This window comes from Camponotus floridanus, unplaced genomic scaffold (genome assembly GCF_003227725.1).
Source record: "Camponotus floridanus strain SB8 unplaced genomic scaffold, Cflo_v7.5 scaffold16, whole genome shotgun sequence".
Taxonomy (NCBI): Eukaryota; Metazoa; Arthropoda; class Insecta; order Hymenoptera; family Formicidae; genus Camponotus; species Camponotus floridanus.
Genome location: NW_020229281.1, coordinates 3,889,996 through 3,915,654, shown reverse-complemented (window position 1 = coordinate 3,915,654; position 25,659 = coordinate 3,889,996). Strand labels below are relative to the sequence as shown.

The following is a 25,659-nucleotide window of genomic DNA, read 5'->3' as shown; positions in this document are numbered from 1 at the left end:
CCATTAACAAACTCGTTAAGTTAATTAGTCGTTTAAATTTCTAATGTGTACATTTTTTGCACATACATCTCGAGTATCTCCAATTTATTATTTATCGATATTATTCATTTTTTTTTAGAAAATTTCCATGTAATTTTTCGTATAATCATGATATTTTAGGCGGATTCATTAGACGAGAGGATAGATAGAATCAAGAGAGAAACTTTTATTTCTATTATATATCTTTTATTGCTTGAATAATATCGATCTGATAACCGCATTGTTAATATATAGATATAGGAAATGTTGACCACGTACATGTACAATGATTATGTTGCATATATATATTACATATATCAGTTTCTTAATTGCAAACATTGCGTGTGTTATTGCAATTAGTTTGTGCTACAACAGGTTTCCGAATGTTACGAAGCAAGTTAAATATGCCAAATATATTTCACAACTATGAGTTCGGCAGGAAACGATGTTTCTAGAACATACTACACTGTAATAAAGAAAAATATTTCTCTTTTAGAAATATAACTTTAAACTAAATCAAAATTAAACTATATGAATGATCGGAGCACATAGATAATAATGATTCGAGAGTATGAAAATGCTTAATATAAACAACATACTACAACTACATTTTTTTGTTTTACAATAAAGAGAAAAATAGAAATGTGGCCTTATATTGATGCAAATTTATTGCTATTTATGGCTTTACGTAACCGAAAGTATTACTTATGCAAGAAATTAAAATAACTGTGTACGCATTTTTGCCCAAATTTTATGTAAATTTTGACTTTTGTATATATAATGATTTAACAAACAAAAACAAGTTTTAAAAATATAGTGATTTAACAAACAAAAAACAAGTTTTAAAAATAATATTTATACATTCATACTTTGTCGCTTGCTTGGACTGCACAATTTAAGCGATATTTATGAAAAAAGAAGTAGTATAACGCGAAATTTCCTAAAATTTAATTAGGATGTAATATATGTATACGTAAATATATGGCAACGTGTTAAGAGAATAAACATTTGAGGAGAATGACTAACCTTGTTTGCACATTCCATCGCGATTTTACGGACATTGAAATCAGTTCCGTCCAAAGACGTGCTCGAGTTCACAAAATAACGTTCACGAAAAAAATGCATTATATATTATATATTCTTTTCATCCTCCTTGAAACAAAACGCATCTATACTCACTAGTCGGAAAGTTATGCGCTTTTTTATGCATCTACGCATTCGAGATATAAATTTTTTTCTTTTTAATTACGATTGTCACCTGAGTTTATAGAATGACGTCATAACCGACATTGTTCTTATACATAAAGATCAAATTATTTTTCCAAGACGCTATATGCTGATCTTTTGACGTTGCAGAACATATATGAGTGAACATGATATATACAACATGATGTAGCAATTTAAATAAAAAAAGATAATCAAAAATTACAAACAAAAAATAAAAATACAATTTATAATCTACCGTTAGAATTGACGTGTACCGAAAAAGGCGTCTTTCTTCGTAATTTAATTTAAATTGATTAATTTTTTTTGAGAAATTCTTTATTCGTGATACATATGTATATATATTTAAATATTTTAATCAAATCCTGGTTGGTTACGAAATAAATCAATCTTTAATATCATTCGATCAGAGTGGAACGATTGTGATTCTATTATATCTCGGATTCTCTTTTTTTATTAACGCGATACTAAGATAGATGGGAATACGTGTCAAATTTCCATATGGATTTAATGATTTTGCAATATATCAATCCTTTCATCTTACCAATACGATAATCCGCAACATATATGTATAATACAATTAATAATGATATAGGTATACCTGAAGATATATCACTCCTTTCTTTTGCGTAGATCAATGAAAAATGATGTTCAATCATTCGACAAAAATTGTTGTCGTGTGTAATAATAAGTTTGATGAGGGATTCCGTGTTTGTTTATATTCGCAGGTTCCTGTACGTCAATATAACATAAGCGGCGTTTATTCGCATTCTATTTTATTATTTAGCGCAATAAAATAATAGAACTATATCTTCCCTTATTATACATTAGTTTAATAATTTTAACGTTAAAGAATTAATATTGTGTAACATATATGTGTATTATTGAAACACATAGTAATGGAACGTGTAGTGGCACGACAGGTTTGTGTCGCCGATAGCATTATAACAATCACGGGAGGGATAGCAAGCGAGCGCAAGTTTGTATGTTGAATGAACCGTAACGTAAATCGTGCATTGGACAAGCAATTTGATTCTTTTCGACAAGTTTGCTGAGAGACAACGATGTGGACTTTCACTCGCGTGTACCGAAACCACGACGAATTCTCTGGATTCTGTGCTGCGTATACACGTGCGTATCTAAAGGAGTAAGTGCGCTCGCATAATTGTTGTCGCGACCGATTGCAGCATCAGCAAGTTCGAAGAATAAATAATTAGCTAACTGCGAATCCTCGACCTATTTTCGTTCGGTCACAAAATTATGAATAAAAATTGAACTTAGAATACTGAAATTTTCAAATGCTGATATTAAAAATAAATAAAATTAACGCGTACGCTATAAAATTGTAATAACATTTGAAAAAATCAAAATCTTTTTTAATTAATTTACTTAAAACTAAATTAATTTTAATGTCAAATATGTCCAAACATATTTAGTAAAAAATTATAATAAAATAATTTTAACAATTTAATTCGTTAATTTAAATTATACGTATACTTTGCATTAAAACAGTGTAAAAGTATAAAATTATGATATAATACAACAGTGAGAGATGAGTTTCTTTAAATATGTGTGTTTCTGGTGTAATATTTCATATGATTTTAATTTAATATTCATGTGTTTTTCTAATTTAATATACATTTTAACATTTAATATTTATAATTTAAATATTCATAAGATGACAAGATGAATTAAAATGCGAATATTTTATTTGCAAATATATTATTTAATAAAAACAGATATTTTCGCTGAAAAAAGTGATTCATTTTCATAATCGCATTCTATATTAATAACACAGATTTTTTTGATGTTAAAGAAAGTTTATGCAGATAGTATATAATATTACATATTAATTACAGACAAAATAATATTTCAATGCAATATCTTCATAACAGATTTATTACGACTTGCAAATTATATGTTACTACAACGCTTCGTAATTGATCAATAATTTCGCAGCAATGATCAATATCTCATAGCAATCATAATTATTTTCACTATGCACATTGCCGTATAGCAAAGTATAATCACGCATAAATTACTGTCATGCTCTAGCGTATTGTCATATGAATAAATTATAGTTGATAGTATTAGCAAATTATATATTTTGTAATATTTAAATGAAATATTTTTTGATGTTAACTTCGCACGTTATCTAAATGATTTATATTTTTGTACCGTTTTAATTCTGTGAAGTATATGCATAATGTAGAAAGGATCCAGGTAGCAAGATGACGTCTTCAAACGTCTTAATGACGTACAATGACGTCATTAAAACGTTATTAAGATGTCATTTGATGTCACTCTGCTACCTGGGGAATGTTTCACATACAAGTATTAACATTATTTAAATACTTAATCGAGGATCGAAAATGTAAGCAATATGTTAATCAATCATATATTAATAAGTTAGTATATTATATTATCTTAATAAGTATTTTTAGTGAATTTCTTGTATATTTTATGACATTCTATGCTATTTCTACATTTTATTCTAATATGTTTTCACGTTCGTATTCGCGTCATACTCATAAGCACACAGAGTTTATATTTTTTTCTTGATTTATATATATAATTATTTTAACATAATCAATCGTGCAATAAAAACTAGAGCGAAACGTGTTACGCTCGCGTTAAACTCACTTGTATTAAGCGATAAGAATCAACTCATTCGGTAAAACGACGATTGTGTCGTGTACGATGGTGGGGGACGCCGGCGTATTTGTTTACATTCGCAGCTTACCATATATCAACATGACGCGTCATCAGTTTTTGTCCGCATTTCAGGTCATTATCGTCTAGCGTATACGCGGTGATAGACCGAACTTGCCTTGCTCTCATTATATTAACTGGAACATTTTAACATTAAAGAATTAAATTAGTATATATGTGCGTATTATTGAAACGCACAATAACGGAACGCATAATGATACGAATAAACTTGCATAGTGATATGATAAACTTGCTTTGCCAATAACGTTCCCAGACAGCACAAAAAGACCAAAAGATGTCTTAAAGATGTCTAAAGGACTTTAAGACGTCTTTAAGTAGTCTTTTAGATGTCTCTTGGACATGTGTGCTGTCTGGGTTACAACTATCACGGGATAATAATGAGAATTTATATTGAACAAGCGATAACGTAATCGTGCATTGAATAAGTGATTTGATTCTTTTTGACAAGTTTATTGAGGGACAACGACGTGAATATGTATACGATAATGAAACTTAATTAAACATTGGTAATATAATCCACAGATTATCGTATCAACGAATATTCAATAATGATTATTTGAACATTTTGCCTCCTGAATTAACATGGCAACAATTCGTATCTTTTGAATTATAAATATATTAAATAATATTTAGAATAATAAATATAGCAAATAAATAAATTATAGGACATAAATAAAATATAGAGAAATAAAAAAATAAATAATTCCACTTACATACGCTTCTATGCGTTTGATTAATTTTCAGTAGAGAATCAAACAAGATTTTTTCAATAGAGAATCAATCACGATTATTTTTCCATTCTTATTGGTCATTCAAATTTGAAAATTTATGTTCCTAGTGAAGCGTAGCCCCCCCTGACGATGAGAAGTTAAACGCGTAATTTGGGTGATTGAAGTGAAGCGCCGCGCGAAACAGTTGCTATCGGGTATCGCGAGTGTCAACAATGTAACGTCGTATGTGCGCATCAATCTTTGGCTTGATCCTGGCAAGGATCCTGAATTCCGCGATATTCGAGTGTAATACGCATATATCTGTCTCATCTGAGATAAGTCTAATTGACGATTCTTACGATCCATCGCTCTCACAATCGTAAATCACCTTCATTCGGTGCTGTGTGGTGCGTGTTCGGCGTTGCCGACAAGATGGCCGCTTTTTCTTTTCCCGCCGTTCGCGGCGTACGAAACAGATTATGTACATATATTGTTGAGTATCATAACGGAAGAGAAGTATCAAATACGCGATGTCGAGTGATTGGAAGTGCCGAGTATATCATATGATATCGGGAGTGTCAAGTGCCATAAAGACTGTCATCAACAAGTGTTACACGAGTGCTCCGGATTTCTCATCCTGGAGGATCATCCTGCGGATATCTTCGATCGAGATCAGACGGAAATTGGAATCCGGCTGACGGGATGGCGACGCTGCAACTGGTGAGTAAATTTATTGCGTCTGCATGATTTATTTCCCACGGTTATTATGTGGGATAATTGCTGTGCTTGACATTGATTACGCACCTTAAAATGTTTTAGTTTTCTACATTAATAAAAATGTAAAGAATGAATAAAAATCTCTCTCTCGTTTACAAGAAAAATCTTATTTGTTTATAAAATCTTTAATTAAAAAATTAGAATTCATAGATACGAAGACGTTTTTTCTTGAAGAAATATAACCCAGGTAGCAAGATGACGTCTTTAGACGTCTTTAGACGTCATCTTGCTACCTGGATAATTAACTAATTAAATAAATAAATGAAATTTTATTATTAATTTTTTGGCAAACAGATAATAGAAAGATTATGATATTAATATAAATAATAAAAAAAGATTTTAAATTTATGAAATTATTAAACGAAGAGATATACATATGATATTATTATATTATTAATTAACGATATTCACACAAATGCTTATTACTTATCTTCTTATCACAGATCGATAAGTAAGCAAGTATCTAAATCATTTTTGGATTATTTTAAAAATATTTATTACAGTTGGTAATTCTATATATTCAAAATTAATTTATGTATATTATAATTATGTTACCTTTTTTTTCCTTCTAAAAGTCGAAGTGCTCTTTAGATAATATCATAGGAGAAATATTTCTAGCGTTGTACAGTCGATAATTTATTTCTTCGCTAGATGGCATCACCAATATTGTAAACAATCTATAATAATCAAAATTTAAAGCAATAAATTTGTTCGCGAACTCTAATGTTGAGAGAGATTTTGTAATATTTAAATTCATAGTATCAATGAGGTAATATATTCTTATATTATGAAAAAATTTTGCAAATTCTATTCATTTTTTATTTTTTACATACATGTAAAGTCCAAAATCTAAATGCAAATTATTTTATTTTATTGTATTCATCAATTTGAATATATGGAAATAATTTTAATATACAAATTATTGTTCTTTTTTTAAATGCATAATTTTTACACAAAATATAAATTGCTATATGAAATGTTTCTAGTTATTAAAATATTAAGAAAATATAATTTTCATGTATTTTCTGAACAATTTTCATACGTATTCTAAAATATCATTCGTATTAATTCTTTACAGTTAAATATGACACTTTAATTTTTCATCAATTGTTTATGTGACCAATATTATGATATACATCAAGTATTATGTAATATTACAATAATATTAAATTGAAAAAACACATAATACACAGAAAAGAGAGAAGTTTTCATTAAGAATTTTCTATTTTGTTTATCTTTAATAAGTAATTGATATTAATTTGATAGAAGTAAATAGATATAAATATAAATATTTATTTTTTTATTATTAATATAATGGATTTACATAAAATTATAATATATGTTTTCTTATTGATATTATATCACTTTTATTTTCTTAATCGTATATATGGATACGTTTCTAACAATAAATCGTCGAGATAATCTTTATTTTTTTTTATCTAATATCTTTTCTCGTAATCGATCGCACAATTCACTAGATCAAAACTGCAGCGTTATATTCGGTTACATTTATCACATCATATCAAATACATTATTAAAATAACGGATATATTATTTAGCAAGTGATATCTTATATATATATTTGGAAATATATCTACAAAATAATTGACCCTGTAACATTATAACGCATAATAGAATCATACAATACATTTTATTAAATTTGATCGCGCGAGTCTCTATTATTCTTTGCGGTAATTATAAAAATAAATAAAAGAATTTCTTGCTAGAGTTCATAGCTAATCGGTCCATATGGAGTCGCGACTCTGTTATTTATGTGTTTCCGTACGCGCTTTTACGGTAATAGAATTTATATTCCTATTTGCCACGCGATAGGATTCGCGGTGTAACGTGGATTAATCGATGCGGACTGGATCGCGGCGAAATCCTCCGTCTATCCGCTAGCACTTGGACACGGTGTCAATCGAGACGATCCGCTAAACCGATCGCGTTCTTTGCCGCGTCGGCCACTATCTTTTGCATCTCGAAGACCGCCGTCGTCCCGACTCCGTCGCGTCTCATCTCCGTCGTCGCAGTCACGTCTTGCGAGGGTGGAAACGAGGAAGGAGGATGGCGAATTTACAAGAGAAAGGAAGAATGAGCTTAAAAGATGGAAAGAAGGGGGACGGGGAACGAAACGAGAGGATAGCGGTCGGGAGTGGCGCGAGAGAGAGACGCGGGGTGTCGGCGAGGCGAGGCGAGGGGGGTGGGCGGTGGGGCGCGCGGGGTGGCTCCGTGAAGGAAAAGGGGGTGCACGGCCGGTGGGTCGTTATTTTTGTGCCTGCTTCGTCTTTAATTTCTCCCCACCTTTTGCGCGCCGCGGCGCTGACGCCGCTCCGCGCCGCTCCTCTCCTCTCCTCTCCGCTCCTCTCCGCTCCTCTCCGCGCCGCGCCACGCCGCGCCGCGACGCCGGGCAGAGGAGCCGTGGCGCTGGTTGGTGTGCGGTTGTCTTAGTTCGTATGCATATCTCAGTGCCTCACATATTGATTCAGGGCGTCATTACGCGTCTTAGCTCGGCCCACTCCCACCACTGCTTAAACCACCCTCCACCACCCTCTTCCAGTTCTCGCCGGTCCCCTCGCTCTCCCCCCCCGTCCCCCGTCCCCCTCCTCCCCCTGCCCTCCCCCCTCTCGCTCACGGCCCGTCGCCCTCCTCCACCTTCTTCACCTCCAGCCACCACCGTCCTCCTGTGGCTCTCCTTCGCCGACCCGACCACCCCGATCTACCCTGCACACGAACCTTTACTACCCCCCAGCTGGAAGAATCTTCTTGCAGACCGGTCCTTCCCTATCCCTCTTCCTTCCTCCCGCCCTCCTAGTTTAAGCGACACGCAAGTCTCGTCTCTCTTTCCCTTTCTATTCTCCCCCCTGTTTCGTGTGTGCTCGCGAGCGTGCTTGCCTTGGGGAACACGTGGGGCCGCGGCGCGTGTATATTCGCGTGTATATCGTCGTCTCTCGCGCGCCAACTCGCATAATCGATACGAGATTAATTTCGATCGCGATGAACGCTTTGTTTCTTAGCGACGACGAAGAAGTTCCCGAACGCTCGCGTTTTTTGTCACGAGATAAGACATTGATATAAATTAGCGACTATTGCAGTTGACGATGAGTTACTTAAGTTAGTGTAATTTATTTAAATGAATTGTAAAATTTATCAAGTTTTTTTTATTGCTTTTTAACTTGTTCGTTCTTGCAATTTAAGTTTGCATTTTGTGCTTATCTGTTGATATTCGAAGATTATCTTCGAGTAATCTTTTCGAATTTATTAAATACAATTAGTGTTAAAGAAAATTTTCATTTTTTTTCAATTACTCTTCGATGTCACGCACAAAGAGTTTTTTTAATAGAAAAATTCGATTCTTTGCTGTATAGCGAAATGTTGGTCACATATTACATTGGTCGTGCAAGTTTTGATTTGAGACCTTCGACTTTAAGGAGACTTTCGTGAATCATTGTCGAGCGCAGCAAAGAGCACACGATTAACGACGAGACGCAAATGATCGGGCAGTCTCGTCGAACATAAATGTGTTGATATTTATAGTTCATATATTTAAAGAGACTTTTCTTTCATAGAGTAAAGTAGATTCAAAGTACGTCGACAGGTTAGCCTTGAAATCTGCTTACGATCTAAACTCTAGATAAGACAACTCAGTGGCGACTTTAAGTACTTTATAATATTCATTCTTATCGCATAGCTGGTTTAAATTTGATCGAAGTCGACAAGCGATCTTGTAGATCTTGTTTCAGTGTATTTATATTTCAAAAATTATATGAATAATAAATTATAGATGTATTCACGTAGATATACATACAATAATATTAGATAATATTAATAGAGTGCAACGCGTTATAAGATTGTTTGAGAACTGAGAATACATGTCGCCACCTGTTGCAATTTCTAAAAAGAACGATCATGATAACATTTATCACATGATACCGTGCTAAGAATTCGAAAATAGATTTTGGATTCACGATTACATGATTTCCGCATAATTTGAATAATTTATAGGAGAAATTAAATAAATCGTCAATATTTTCACTGATACCGCATAAGCATTAATTATAAGTAGATCAAGCGGACCGAAAGATACGTGAATCGTATATTATTATATGTATAGGACTCTATACACTTTAATCAGTGTCATAGGGCTAAAGAACGTGAACTCGAAAAGCTTATTTAACCTGTCTAAACTTAGAATCGCGGACGTAAAATTGTTATGAATGTATAGATTACGCATTTGCATTTGATCTATATTCGCGGACACTATTGCGAATTTATGTGATATTATATGTATATGTAGGCATTCAGAAATTATGCATGGGAAATTCTCAATTACTAAATTTTTCAATAGAGATATTTTTGTGATCAATTCTAAAATAGAGAGAAAGAGAAAAACATATTTATATTTAGTATCAATTTTTTCCTCTCTAATTTTTTCCTTTAAAAAAGGTGGGCTTCCATCGTTTTATTCTTACATAATTTTAACGTATAATCGAGCATTTTCTCCATTTATTATACAAAATATTAATTTTTATAATTGACATCCCACGATTTTTCACTTTCTACGAATTTCATGTGTACATTGTGTGCGCGGAGCGGCCGGCGCACACTATCTCACCGGTTTACATAAGTGAAGTTCCTTGGCCACCACCCTCAGTCACCACCTCTTATATACCCCTCTGTCCTCCCACGCCACCCCCGACCGCCCTCATCCTCCTCTTCCTTCTACTGCTCCTCCTCCTCCTCCCGTTTTCTGCCCAAGCGTTTCTAATTTGCATTCCCCTCCGTTGGCACTCCTCACCCCCCCTCGACTCTCCATCCGTCGTCTCCTTCGCGTCCTCATCCTCCAACGACGCCATCCGCCCAACAACCCCGTTGTCCGTCTTGCGAGGTTTCACGCACACGCATGTCCTTCGTCCGTGTATCACGCGTACGACGCGGGGATCGCGGAGATTGGGGGGAGGGAGAGACAAAGAGAGAGACTACCCTTAACTTTGGCCCACGGAGTAAGACGACCACGGGATACGAAATGAGAGTAAGAGGAAGAGAGAAAGAGAGAGAGAAAGAGAAAGGCGGAGAGGAAGAGGGAACAACGAGGATGACGATCGGTCCAAGGGCTGCTGCAGTTAGGTTAGGGCTGCCTGTACCTTCTTAATACCTTTCGTCGGTGGACCTCGTGTATATTCTATACGTCGTGGTCCTGGTCGGTTTTCGGTAGTTAGGGTGGCGAGCGATTTGCCTCGCACGAAGAATGTATGGAATGTCTTTAAATATGATAATTTTTATTTTTTCAATTTTTTTATCTAACATGCTTCCTCATAATCGATCGCACGCCTCATTAAATCAACATTATGAAACATTGTATTTATTAAACGAATCATATGAAATAACGAAAATTAAAATGACAACAAAAACGTCAAATGCTGTTTTGCTGGGAAATATTTATAAATTAATTGAACTTATATACTATTGTAATACATAATAAAAGCGTACATTACATTTTATAAATAAATTTTGTCGCGGATATTAATCGCGAATTTCCATCATTCCTCAAATATAACTCTAAGTTTCGATCGCTTTACGAGCATAAAGATGCTCTGTGCTTATAACATCCACATCGATATCGCATTTTGATTCACTGTTTGCGGATTGCAGCAAAAAGTGCGGATTACGGCGATCGCGTAAAGAAATCGTCTTTCGGAGAGCGTGTTCAGGATTGCTCATATATTCCTGCATTCGATATAGCGTCGATATCAAAAACAAATTTCGGGTTTAAATTTCTGAATCTATAGCAGTTTCCAGACATTTTTATGGAACGTTATAATTGGAAGATACGGAAATTATATGTAATTATCGTCAATGCAATTTATGATTTTTTATAATATTTATTAGGTTTCTTATCTAAAGGCAGAGCATATTGCAAGGGAGAATTAAGAGTTAACCATTCCTCCTCGTTATGAAACAAACTTTTCCCTCTTTGAATTTAAATATTGATATTAGAATATAAAAGCTAACATCTTCAGATAGACGATGGACTGTTTCATGAGTAAATTTACGTGTGAGCAAGAACTATGCATTATCTCGAAAATTAGTAAATATTAATAGAAAATATGGCTGTTTGATTCAATTTTTTTTGATACATGTGACATAAATATACATTTAAAACGAATATAAAATGCTAAATAAATAACTATTAAAAATATGTAATGAAATTATATATTTATATATCATTAATTTTGCATACAGTTGAAATAATTTTCGATTAGTTCGTTTATTCGTGTACTAATCCTTCTGTCGTCGACAAAGCTCTCTTAGGAATAATTAATAAAAACGCGGCAGGTTCTGTGCAACTCGCGAGCGACTTCTAAGAAAAGAACTCAAAGTAAGATGGTCCCGATCAGTGGAAACTTTTCCTCTAATTAAGAAGACAATGTACGAGTCGGTACAACGCAGCGGGCTAAAGACGTCGCGCTTTTCCCGGCAGGACAATGCCGGCAATGAAGATAAAGAAGGGTCGTGGCAGGCATAATTCCGAAGTGCGTTAAGAGATCCGACTGACTGACGGATCTGTCGGGGATGGATGGCAGTAAGGGTTACGAGCATCACTCATCAGTAGCGGCCATATTGCCTCCCCGGTGCCCCCCCACGGCACCCCCTCACGCGCGCGAGGAGAACGCGAGCCCTGATAATTCCCCAACCCCCTTGGCACTCTATCTCCCTTGCGTTCCCTCTTTTCACCCTTCTTCCACCCTCTGTATCCCTCGACGCTTCCTCTTCGCGCTCACGCTCGCGCTCGTTTGCTCGCTCGCCATCCTCCCCCCCCCCCGCTCCACCCTTGTGTCTTAGTCTTACTGGTTTCTTCTCCTTTTCTCCCTTCTTCTTCCAACGGCGCTTCTTCTTCTTATTTGAACCCCCGACGCGCGGTGCCCGGGCTGCTTAATGAGAACCTCCACCTCTTCGTGCCACCACCACTACCACTACCACCACTTCTACCGCCGCCACCGCCGCCGCCGCTCACTCTTGGCCATCCCCTGGCATCCCCTCGCCAAGCCTGCCCGTTCTCCATCGTCCTCTCCTTCCAACCGGCAACGTGGGGTTCAGCCGACTCCCGCCAACGAACTGCGACCCCTACACGCGGCCGGCTCGGCCACATACGCGAGACATTTTAGATTTTTAATATTGATTACATTGCGGAGATGAAGGTTTTTCTCCTTGGAAACTTTGGGCATTTTCATACGTGGGTTTGGGGAAGAACGGTTCGAGGGAATTATTTCGTCGGGAGGGATCGTTTTTCGGTGAATTTTAAATATTGCCACAAATCTCTTTTGTTGCGAATGAATAGTGACTCAGTCTCTGAATATGAATTTTCACGTATTTGATAAATACTATAATAATAGTTAGTATAATAGTTGATAAATAGGATTTTTTAAATTTGCGATACATATAATCACAACATATTCGAGAAAATTACTTTTTTTGCTATTTAATTTTAATTCAACATTGTTTTTTTCTCATCTGAATATTTGAATATTTTTATACTTGCCAACTTTGTGTGTGTGTGTGTGTGTCTGGCTGCAAGTATAGAGCAGCGTCATATTTGTCCTTATTATCCGCTACGTTCTTCGGGTATATTTTTATACATAGATTGTATAAAATAATAAGAGAGACTATAAGAGAGATTTATAAGTTCGCACCGCAATAAATGGAAATAATTTTTGTTACTTGTGAAAGTAGTGGCGTTGGATACATATCGCTGGAACTTGTCTGAACTTCGGGGCGCGAATGTATGTGCCGAGATAGTTTGAGTCTGTAATTAACCCTTGCCAACTTAGCGGTGCCATGTGGAATCATATAGTGTCCTATTATCATTCGGAGTAAATTTATGAAACATAGCTATTTATGCGTTACATATCATTGATAAAAATCGGTTAACGACTTTATTAATCGATATTTTAAAGTTTATTTATATCGCAAAAAACATGAACATAATTATTATATGAATGATTTAAGAATCCATTCTCAATTTTCCCGACAAATTCTTTAATAAATTTTACACTCATACACATGTGCGCTGTTATTTCTTTCGAAAACTATTGAAATTAATATCGGCAATTTTAGAATGTGTTTAGAGTATCGTCACTTTCGAAAAAGTTTTTTATTGAATATACAGAGAAATGTGTTATGCGAAAACTTGGAAATTGTCAAGCGCGATAAATCCAATTAAGCATTACAATAGCGACAATCTTTGACATCGGATCACATTATATAGACGTCCGCGCAGCGCAATGCGACCTCATTGCCAAGCGCTGCAGGGTGACGCATATTTAAAATGGACACGATCGTTGACTTTCGACCTCCGTGATCAATACGGGTTCCCTTGTACATTAAATTTAGTCTACGAGGGGGAGTTATTACCGTTTCGTGTGTAGTTAACCAAATCGGAGTTCCAATCTGATTCGTATGTCCTGACCATTGATTACATCCGGACGAATTAGGTCACATGTAAATGAATGTCGTAAATCTGTCCCCACTCCTTTTCGATTTTTCGGGGATTGTTCATTGGCATACTCACCGAAATTAAAATGTTGCGCGATAGGAACGGGTTGTGCGTGAAATTAATGAGCCGAAAACGCAAGTGTGTGTGTATGTATCTCTGAAATCGCGTGTTTATACGTGTGTTTTGCGTGTGGGCGTAACGACAACGTAACTCGGTTGCGTGTGTGTATATATCGATTGCCGGCCAAGTCACCCCCGGTCTCCTCCCTCCCTCCACCCCCTCCTCCCCTTGCGGATGGTGCACCCGCCTCGTCCTCCACTACCTATAGTAATTATTGTGCTCCTCCACACATGTGTGTATTTGTCGTGAGATTTCGCGCAGGATGGTATGCGTGCTGCCACACCGACTCATGGCCCGCGTCCCGCGTGTTTGTGTGTATTCGAGTTCCTTACATGCCTCGTCCGATAGTCTCCGCATCGGGGAGCTCTGGCATTTAACGGGTGTCATCTTGTAAAGCGTATTCGCGCGCGCTGCTGCCGGCGCGAATCGGCCGCGAATGGTGTCGATCCGTCGTATCGATCGCTCGCGACGGCTGTTGCGGCGGACGTGTTCTTTTTCCGCCTCTCGAGGAACTGCTACTTTTCCGCGGCGGGCGTTCGGTTTCCTGCGAAAGGAAGAAGAGGTCTTCGCCGCCGTGGATTGCTCGAGTTATCGCCTCGTAGATAGAATCATGGCAGCGGCGGTTATTGCGGATTTACTCGTTTTGTGAAAAAAAAAAAAAAGGGTCGAAGAGTTTCTTACGATGGCGGCTGCGATGAAAAATCTTGATATGCGACATGCAAATTGATTCAGGATTTGTAAGATTAATGCTTTCTCATTCTCGCATAACAGATTATTGTGCGTCTCTTACCGCGCACACTCTCGTAATTTTTCGCTCATAAATGAAGCCTCTTTTAAAATGCGTTTAACGTTTACATCAATTATACGTTATTTTATTCGACTAAAAGTAGTTTCTAAAATATGTAGCACGGGAAAAAATTGTATTTAAAAATAGATACAAGTATTTCAACTTATTTTTCATATTCATATTTGCAAATTCTATCTCTAGTTCTACAAAATGCGTTTAATATTATAACTTTAAACCATTTAAGTGTTTAATTAACTTAACTATGATTTTAGAGATCTTTATCTAATTGTAAGTCATGCTAAGTTTAGAATCTGCTATTTCTTAGCTTTATCAATATACATCTTTTGCAGTGTCCTACGCTTAGAAAAGTCTCGTACACAGACATTTTCTTCAATATATATTTCTAAAAAATAGTACATACGCAAGCGTCTCGGTTGGTTTTAAATAGAATATAAATACGATCTTCGGCAAGATACTGAATTAACACACCAGTGTCTAAGTAGTCGCGCCACTTGATAGATCAGCCCGGCGCTAATGTTCTTGTTCGAAATAAATGGTCAGGCGAGTGAGCGCGCGCGCAAACACACACACACACATATATATACATGTATACATACACGAACGGTGGTGGTTTCTAACTCCTTAGCCGAGTCTCGGAGCCCTGTGCACACGCACATACACACGTACACACGTACACAAATACACACGCACGCGACACGACAAGCCACCCTACGGGCGTATGTTCGTTCGTATCTTGGCCCGCGCGCGCACACGTATGATATTCACTCACACAATGCGCGTGTGGGTTCACACACAATTTCACCGAGTCGATGATACACGCGAGAGTCTAAGCTACTAGCGAGCGCAAGAACATCTCCCGGAACCCTTCGCGCGCGCCACCCTCGCGCAACCACCTCGTCCATCCTCCCCCTCGGACACGGACCTTAAAGGAAGAGGATGAAGCGGGTGAAGTGGTTAGAAGCCGGAGCGGACGAGAGAAACGAACGGACCGACGGACGCGGGACAGAACGCGCGGTATATAGCGAACCCTATCTTGCGACACACAACCACAAGTCATCCTCCTTCGCTTCTCCCTCCCCCCCCTCCGCCCTCCGCCCCCCCGCCCTCCACTCCTTCTCTGTCCTTCCCCGCGCGTACCTTGGTCGCATTCTCAGCCCTACGGTTCACCCTTGACTCACCCCATCGCCACTTCGACTCTACTCGGGTCTCCCTTACTTGCTCTTTCGGTCTCTCTTTGGTCTCTCCTCGTTCTTCCTTCTTCTCCCTTCCTCCGTCTTTCCGTCTCGTTTCGTCTCTCACACTGTGCCACTTCATCGTGAAACCTCGAAGGCAATCAATCCTCCGCCTTACAGCACACTGACCACCTTCCAGGAAACTTCCGTCGTTGCGGCGGGGCGAGCCTCCAAAAGAAACAGACGCTGAATTTTTTGTGCGATTTGCCCTCATCGACTAGTTAGATGAATTATTCCCTGGGATAATTAATGTCCTGATAACGTCGTTTTGTCGCTTTAATTATGCGCATGTAATTTTAATCGTTACCTCAATGGCAATTGATATATTTTATGGATCATAATGCCTGCCGTAGAGAAAAGTAAAAGAACTAAAAGTTGATTTTTAAAAAACCGTAATTAAAAGAAAAAGTCTTATAAGTATTATTTTGAATTATATAACTCTCTCTCTCTCTTTCTCTCTTTTTCTAAAACAAAAAATCAAAGATCCGTTTCTTGCAACAATTTTATTTTACTTTTTTATTTTTACATACAAAAGATGATGAAAAACGCTTATAAGGTGCTTTTAATTAAAAAAAAATGACGATTTTTTTAAAGTAGTAATTTCTTTCTACTGGAAGCGTGATGCGACTGTCACCTAGTTAGAAAAGCAACATTTTCGCTGTTGCACTTTCTTGCTCGAGTCTTGCGTCCGATGCATTTATTTTCTTAATTCCGCGTACTGCGCTCCAGTATCTGCCGCTCTCTTTCCCTCCTCGCGCCTCGAAGGCAATCGATTCAACGTCTTATAGCGTGCTAACCATCCTCCGAGAAAATTCCAGCAGCCGCTTGCAACTGCGGGGTAGATCCGACGAAAAAGAATCGCGAATGCTTAATCGTGCGTTCTACGGATACGACGAATTTGCATTATTTCGCTCCTCCGGCATTGTTTTAATCGATCTACCGTCTCACGACTACACGTTTTCGCGAAAGTTTCACTCGAGATGAATCTGCTAGCGAGAAGTCGTGAAATGTTAATCGTAATTCTACCGACTGTTCCACTGTTGACGATGCATTGTATTAGGAAATTCGCTATTCGATTCGAGAGACGAGGGCGTCGGAGTATCGAGACAGGCAATGACCGCAGCGAGTATTGTTTTTCCAATTTTTGCATATTTCCCTTGCAGCGTCACTTTGTATTATCTTCGCACCGTCTCGCGGTTAAAAGTTTCGCAGGCAATTAATCTTTGGTTGTACAGTATACTGACCACGTTTACAAGAGAACTTTCACTATATTACAATGTATAACCGACTATGCTCCCAGAAACTTCCACCCGGTTGCGCGTGATGGCTTGATCCGAAGAACAAAATCGTGAATGGTTAATCGTTGGTTGCGCCAGCGATAAATTTACATTACATGGTGCTCTCAACGTCATTCTGACACGAAAGTTTGAAGTTACGGGCTAAGTTGTATTTTTCAAAATTATATCCGTTTAAATAATTGCGCCGAGGCACGCATCACATATATCCGTAGTTTTGTTCTAATAATATATAATCCGTATTATACACAAAGTACCCTCAAATTCCTGCTATAATAACTTGCATAACAGCGTTTAAGTCGGACATTCGTATAAGAAAATACATTAAAATATATTGAAAATAGCTTTTAATGAGGTGAAAAGTTTTACCGATATGTAAAGTGTGTAAATTGCTATTGTTATCATAATTTTGACATTTTTATTACATTTGACATTTTTTTATTTTACGAATAACGGCTTACAAGTTTAATCGACGATTAAATTAAGATTGAATCGTCTTCTTTTTGTCTCTTCTCTTCAGAAAAAAATGTGTCTTTTACGAAATCTTAATCTTGGAGCAATATGCACACAAGGACGAGCATTGAAAATCGTCGATTTATAATTTAAAGATAGTTCTTGAATCAGAACTCGGGATAAATCGCGAACAGTTAATTCGTTCGGCTACCCCAGCTCCTTGCGGTTATTTCTGCGGTCATTTCCATCTCGCCGCCAAAGGCTACGCGAAGTCAAATCGGGAACCAATCAATACCGATAATTAATTAGAAAAATTGGAAAGAGAAAAAAAAAGAAGTCACGAGAAACTCGAGAGCTCGAGCGCCGCGTTGGAAAAATTGCCGCAGGCTTTCGTTTGACTCCGCATCGCCCCTTTCCACCCTTTCCTCGATCTCTCGTCCTTCTCGCGTTCAATCCTCCCTTTCTGTATCCGCGGTATCCTTCGCGCGCTCCTCCACTCCTCTTCTTCACCGTCGGGCTCATCTCTTACGGCGCACTCGTGTTTTCATGCCCTTTTGCTATTGAATAAATTAACGTTTTCAGTTTGCCGATATTCTGAGAAGACCGAGCGTCGACGAACGCGGCCGAATGCTATATCTTTCGTTCTATTGGAATGAATGAACTTCTTTTTCTTTCAAAGCCAAGTCGAGTCGGTGGCCATCGAGCTCATTCATCCGCTAAAATTCTGGAGGAATTTTAATAACTTGGATTCGTGCTGATTAAAACGGAAGTTGCGTCTGCTAGAGCCGACGGCAGCGGCGGTAACTTCAGGCTCTGCGATATTTTGCTTTTGTACGTTTATGTCCCATAGATGTATCGAAATTCTTTTACACGCATTTAACAAGAGTTTGTTCTTTGTCTTCCGTTGGATTAAGTTGCTTTACTCGCGGATTCGGTTTGTTTGGAGAAGCATGGTCTAATCAATTTTCATGACATAATCATAATATCAATGCATGCTTGCAATTGAATCGATATGATGTAAAGTTTCTCTGCCTTTTAAATTGTTGGATAGGTTTATTATGTTCATAGTTTACATATTGTTAATTTTGGCTATCAATATAATAAGATGTTTTACTAAACTAATAGCGATATAATTGCACAATGATTCTTCAGTTGTAAGAAATATTTTTTGTTTTGAAATTTTTAATATTTTTTTAAATATTTTTTTTCATATGCATAGTAATTTATTTAGTTTTTTTTGTTACTAATCATGATAGAGAAATATTAACTTTAATGATATTTATTTACGATAGAAATATTCTTTTTAAATATCAATTAAAAATTAACATTATATTTCTTATCATGCAGAATAATTTTATACAAAATTTGCACATATACTTGTCAGGTCTTTGCCGTTATGATTTTCTTTTTGACTCGGTATTATTGGCCAAATGACCCTACCGTGCCCTCTCGTCCATTATAGACTACGTGACTTTACGACCGCATTAACCATTTAATTCCACTCTACAAGTAGTATCAGCAGCACTATCGCTACCGACTGGCACTTCAGGGTGAGGGTGTCATTCGGTCTGCTGGTCTGTCGGTCTGTCGGTCGGACTAAGGAAAGAGCAAGAAAGAGAGAGAGAGTGAGAGAGGAAGATAGAAAGAGAAAGAGAAAGAGAGAGGGTGCATGGCGCACGTCCACTATCAATTTATCACCCAACCCTCGGCAACTTTCCCTCTCAGACCTCATTCTCGTTTTCCCTCTTTTCTCGGGTCGTCTACCCCCTCTTTCCTCCTTCTCGCGATCCGCTCGACGGTAGGGGGAGATGGAGGAGGCGAAAGTAAGCGAGATGGAGAAGAAGACAGAGTGAGAGGTGAAGAAAGAACGACGAGGAGAACAAGAGAAAAAGAGAGAAATGAGTCGAAACGACCATGACCAGCGCAACGTAGCGATGGTCAGTTCGGGGCCATAGGATCGCGGTTTCTACAGTGTCTTACTGCCAGCGGTGCATTCACGTTTCTCCCCTCTCCGTCCCTTCGGCAGTCCTCACGTGCATGCTACGAATGCAACCTGCTACACGCGCGCGCAACTGTGGCATGCACGTGCAATTCTCGTCGCCGGTGGATGTCTATATAAGTCAATGTCTTTCAATCGGGGAGATGCTCATTAGTCCGGATGAATATTAATTAGCTACATTCGATCTGTCAGTATATCGGCATTATGTCTATTTCATGCGATGTCTAGTTCTCATTCGAGAGGGAGAGTCGTCACGTGCGCGCGAATTGAGAATATATCATAACTGAATCATAACTGAATATATATTTAAGTCGCACTTGATCAAGCAATATTATACCCTAATCAGATGCAATAATCTATAAGCGAATTACAATTACATTATTTACACACTTTAAATCTCTTTAGATGGGTGAATGAAACGTGGAAATTTCAGAATACGAGCGCAGCAAATCTGCGCATCAATTTTACATTAATTTTTTTTCAGTTTTGCTTTAAATATGAGATATCGCATTTAAAGTGAATTTTATAAATTATGAACTCGTGAGTTATACTCCAAATATATGAAAAAAGACACAAAAGAGAAATAAGTAAACACACACATATACACACACAAAGGAAATATCCAGATCACAATATATATTGATGCATAATACGTATATTGGAATTTTATCGGTGCTTTTTACAATTATAAGATTTTTTCTTCACATTTTTTATTGTGTCATACATTATTTTATTGTGTCGTGCATTATGCACAATGCTAATGATGATTAATAGTAAAGAGAAATCATGTTGCATTGTTGACCTTTAGCATAGATAGCTTACAAGCACGTGTAACATAAAATGCATATCCAGATGATCAAAGTATTAGTATAAATAGTATTTCTCGCAAATACTCGCTATTTTTCTAAACAAATATACGTGTCACAATTTCCATTTATTTACGGAAGATATATGAATCTGCTTCAGCGGAATTCAGCAGCTTTTGAAGCATTCATGCAATATTTGCTAAGCTTGAGTATGTAAGCAAAAAAAAATTCAATTTAATTAACGATTAATCCATAATATAACAAAGAAAAGCAAAGGCTCTGGAGGGAAGTGTATATTAAATTCTACGTACATAATATAACACTTCGTCACACAAAAAAAACATATGATAATTATATATTTTCCTCAAAGTTATACATATATTACACACACATGCACGTATCACTTTCAAGTAATTTCTCCTCGGATGAAACTGTTTATTTAGACATCAGTATATGAAATGTGTTAAAGTTGGCTCCTGCGATTTACCAACGTAATGCTAATTAATTACCCCAGTGGAAAAGAAAATGAGATCTCGTAAGCCTCGACCCTCTGGCAGTGAGCAAGATTACGACTCAACTCCGGCGGAAGGGTTGCAACCCCGGTGCTTGATTTTATTGCTCGCCCCCCCCCCCCGCCCCCGACTTCTTTCCCACACCGTTCCTCACCGTCCAAGATCCTCATACTTCGTCCCTTTCTTTTTCTTTCCTTCTTTCTCCTCGGTTATCTCTCAACCTCCATAGTTGAAAAGTTTTTCAGTATCTATTTCTATACACACACACACATAAATATATATATATATATATATATATATATATATATATACATGTACATGTGTGAATGTGTATATGTTTTGCAAGTTTTATGTATCGCTTAAGGCCAAATTGGCTCAATGATGAATGACCGAAAAAAAGTTCTTTTTTGTATCAAGGTCAAGATCAGTTTTTTTTTAATCATCTCTTGGATATTTTTAATGTTATTCGATTTCGCGAGAATTTGAAACGTGTACGGCTAATGTGGCATTACATAAAAACGAAAATTTAGATATTTTAATGGTCCAGGAAATGTGAGGAAATATGATTTTTGTCTTTGCGGAAATAATTATGGAAATTAATTACCTTTGTCAAGATTTACAAGGATATGAAAAGATCTCGGCGTATAAAACTAATTTTATAGTTTGACTTGTTTGCGTGGATATATTTTACAATTACCTTTTCCTTAAGGCAGCAGTACCTTTCTATTTTCAGATTAATGCGCCTAATCACCCTGTTAGAGCGTTCTTTGCACATTCTTTGCGCTCTTTGTGTTGTCTTTAAGCTTTGCTTTTACGTTCGAGTTAACATGTCCTCATGTTAACGCACTCTTTCTGTGCTAAAAAAAAAGTACGGGTCGAAGCCAGATATTAATTATTAATAATCTAACATTAATGTCGATAATTGCTTTTCTGTTAGTCATTATATTGCTTGTTTGGCTCAAAGTATAGCAAATATTGTATTTAGAAGCTGCTTCATAAGTGGTAGAAGAACAAAGCCCATCTTTTTCGTGTCATTTTATTTTCCATTTATTTCGATGATATATATATAATATGTTGTGTTATCGTTATTTCTTTCGAGCGCACGATTTATATATTTTTCTCTCTATAATTACTCGGTTCTCCAATAATCATTTAGAAATGCGCGATTGCGCGGCTCGATTATAAATAATTCCGATCTGTTTTTATCCGTAGCGAAATCATTAGTACATGAAAGCGTAGCCGCTCGTCCTTCCTCGTTCATTTTTAATGGCGGATTTTCTCCTTTAACATCTACAAACACTTCCGTACCCCACCGCGTAATTGCAGGACCTACTGAAGGTAAATGCACGTGAATGCAACGAAATCCGTCCCGTCGTCCGATGGAGGAAGAATTTCCGGAGGATTGGCGGAGGATGGGTGGTGAGTTGGGGGGCTGCGAGGGGGGAAGGAGGGGATAGAAACGGCGTAGCGCGTTGGTTGCTCCAAGAAAATTAAGTACCGCCTGGTAATTTGAAGTATTGATTTTTATAGCCTCTCTCGGTAGGCATACATTAAAGTTCTCCCTCTTTGTCTTCCACCCCACGACATCCACCCCTTTGCGAGCTACCCTTCCCTGCGGAGGCGACACGAACGCGGCAGTGCCTGGCGATCGTCCGATTTTCTCTCTCTCTTTCTCTCTTTCTTTCTCCACTTTTAATCTCCTCTTTTACCCTGTTCATGAAAATTCGCGACGATACGTGCTCCTTGCACAGTGCCTCACGTCAATTAAGCGTTTCTTATACGAGGAAAAATTAATTTACGTAATAAAGCACGATCCGCCAGCAATTAAGCAAATTCGCCGTCTATTCACGGGGCATCGAAAAAGAAAAGAAAGAAAAGAAAGAATTCATGATTATGTAAGTTCTCGAAGTAGTTGATACTTCTTTTTACTTCATGGAGTAATTTAATTTAATGGTTTCGATATGTATGAAGATATTATGTATATGTATGAAGCGCAATCCATGCAATTTGCAACCATCAATTAAACACGACCCTGGATATTCTTACGCGAAATACGTACATCGAGGATTTATGTCTTTTATATGTATTATGAGTTCATAAAATGTCAAGATTAATCTTTACCTTTGGTAAAATATCACTGTCTTAAAAGATCGAAATTATTCCTCACATACGACAGTCGTGATATAGGAAGAAGGAGGCTGCGAAATGAAATGCATGGCGGTGACGTTAGGTAGAGAACGAAGAAGGTCAGGGGTGAGAAGTTCGATGGAAAAATGGTCAGATGACACGTGATCCGGTGTTAAAAGACGGGGAAAAGGTCGCGCGCGCGAAAAGCCGCGAGCGTAGAGGCTGTACACGGTCCGTTTACTCTTCCTCCGTCTCGATGTCTCGGTATATGGAGGCAAAAGGGAAAAGAGAGAAGGGAAAAGAGAACCTCTCTCCCGTTCCCCGTTCATATGTGAGCGTCGATTTCGCGGTCCGCTGCGCCGCGTGAGTGGTTTGCCTGCCGCTTAAAAGATCCGAGACACGGTCGTAGCGATGGGTACTCGGCACCACGCAAACCCACTCGAACAACTCGACGAACGATAAATCGAACTTGTAGACACGATCGTTATTAACTTGTCTCAAGTTATCGAAATTTTTCAGCACAATATAGTGTACGATCGAGGGTTCGAGAAAATATATATTAATTTATTCACGCGAGGAGGCGGAGATATACATCGAAATTTTTGCAAAAGAGATTAAGGTCTTCATATTATTCACATTTGGTAATACAAGTATTTTTATATTCGCGATATATAATTTAACGTAAAAATAAAACTTTCTTCGCGTTTCTCTTGCGTATATCCACAGGTTTCACAATTGACAGTTTCGGTAGTCATCGAGCGGTTTCTTGTAGCGCTGGAAAAAAATCCAAGAATCTATGATCTCGGTGTTTGATTAGGAGTCGCGGTTTACCGAGGCCGGTTTCACCCGCTTGATCTCGTCGCAGATTCCCCGTAATTGAAACGCGCGATTCGTGTGCTCGCTTCGGCCTCGCGTTTTATCCAATTCCTTACGCGATATATCTCAATTATGTCACCGACGGTCCTCACGCGAGAATAATAATCTCGTGGACGTCGGTCGCGCGACAACGAAGACCGGGGCGGCGTGCTAATTACGACACCCTTAGTTAGCGTGCTTATCGCCGGACGACATTAATCGCTCGCGTGCCGCGGGGTCGAGCCTCTCTCTTTTTTTTTCTTCCTCCATGACCATTAATAAAGCGCAGCGGCCGCGGAGGTACGACTGTTTATTCGTGCGAGTTCTCTGTTAAATCTGAAGTGTCCGGGTTCCTGAAGCGTGCATAAGCCCGGACCTCACGCTGGCCTGGCATCAACATTTTTTACCTCTCGTCTCGTAGAATAGGCACGCCGTACAGAGCTCGGGGTAATGATGGATTCGAACGAACGCTCATTTCGTATCAACGAACCATTCCCTCGCGACATTAAACTCGCGTTTGATCTCTTATTTTTCAGTAATTTTTACATATATGACACCTATAAGTTTCTGATAAAATATAATTATATTATAATATCAGTCTCTCTCCTGACAATAGAGTCACACATGATTAACTTTCTCTCTCTTCTTTGATGTGACAATTAATTAAAATTTTTAAATACTAGAAAGAAATAGAAAACCGAATATTGAATTCGCGTATTTTATTTTTTTTTCAATAATATATTTACGTGAATATTTATTTAAATTGTTATGCATAAATAAAATGTGTTATTAATTTTTACATATATGACATATAAGTTTCTGATAAAATATAATTATTATATTATAATATCAGTCTCTCTCCTGACAATAGAGTCACACATGATTAACTTTCTCTCTCTTCTTTGATGTGACAATTAATTAAAATTTTTAAATACTAGAAAGAAATAGAAAACCGAATATTGAATTCGCGTATTTTATTTTTTTTTCAATAATATATTTACGTGAATATTTATTTAAATTGTTATGCATAAATAAAATGTGTTATTAATTTTTACATATATGACATATAAGTTTCTGATAAAATATAATTATTATATTATAATATCAGTCTCTCTCCTGACAATAGAGTCACACATGATTAACTTTTTCTCTCTTCTTTGATGTGACAATTAATTAAAATTTTTAAATACTAGAAAGAAATATAAAATAGAATATTAAATTCGCGTATTTTATTTTTTTTTCAATAATATATTCACGTGAATACTTATTTAAATTGTTATGCATAAATAAAATGTGTTATTAATTACGATATTTATATATTATCGATAAAGTAGCGATATTAGAATAAATTAAAGCGGCAAGTAAATCTGAAAATCGTGCTCCTTGTTGAACGCACGTGTGTACATCGCGTGAAAATATATAACGCGCGCAAACTGTGTGCGAACGTTTCCACTTTATGAAATTCCATTTTATAGTATCTTGTCGGAGCCGAGGTC

At 37.3% G+C, this 25,659-nt stretch overlaps 1 protein-coding gene across 2 annotated transcripts in view; it reads left to right on the top strand.

Annotated features, from left to right (window-relative positions):
* Positions 1–4,938: 4,938 nt before the first annotated feature.
* Positions 4,939–25,659, top strand: part of LOC105259201 (protein jim lovell) — a 128,856-nt gene continuing 108,135 nt past the window's right edge. For both annotated transcript variants that reach the window (XM_011270991.2, XM_025406998.1), the window contains exon 1: positions 4,939–5,405. The gene's annotated coding sequence lies outside the window, so the exon portion shown is untranslated. The remainder of the gene's footprint in view (positions 5,406–25,659) is intronic.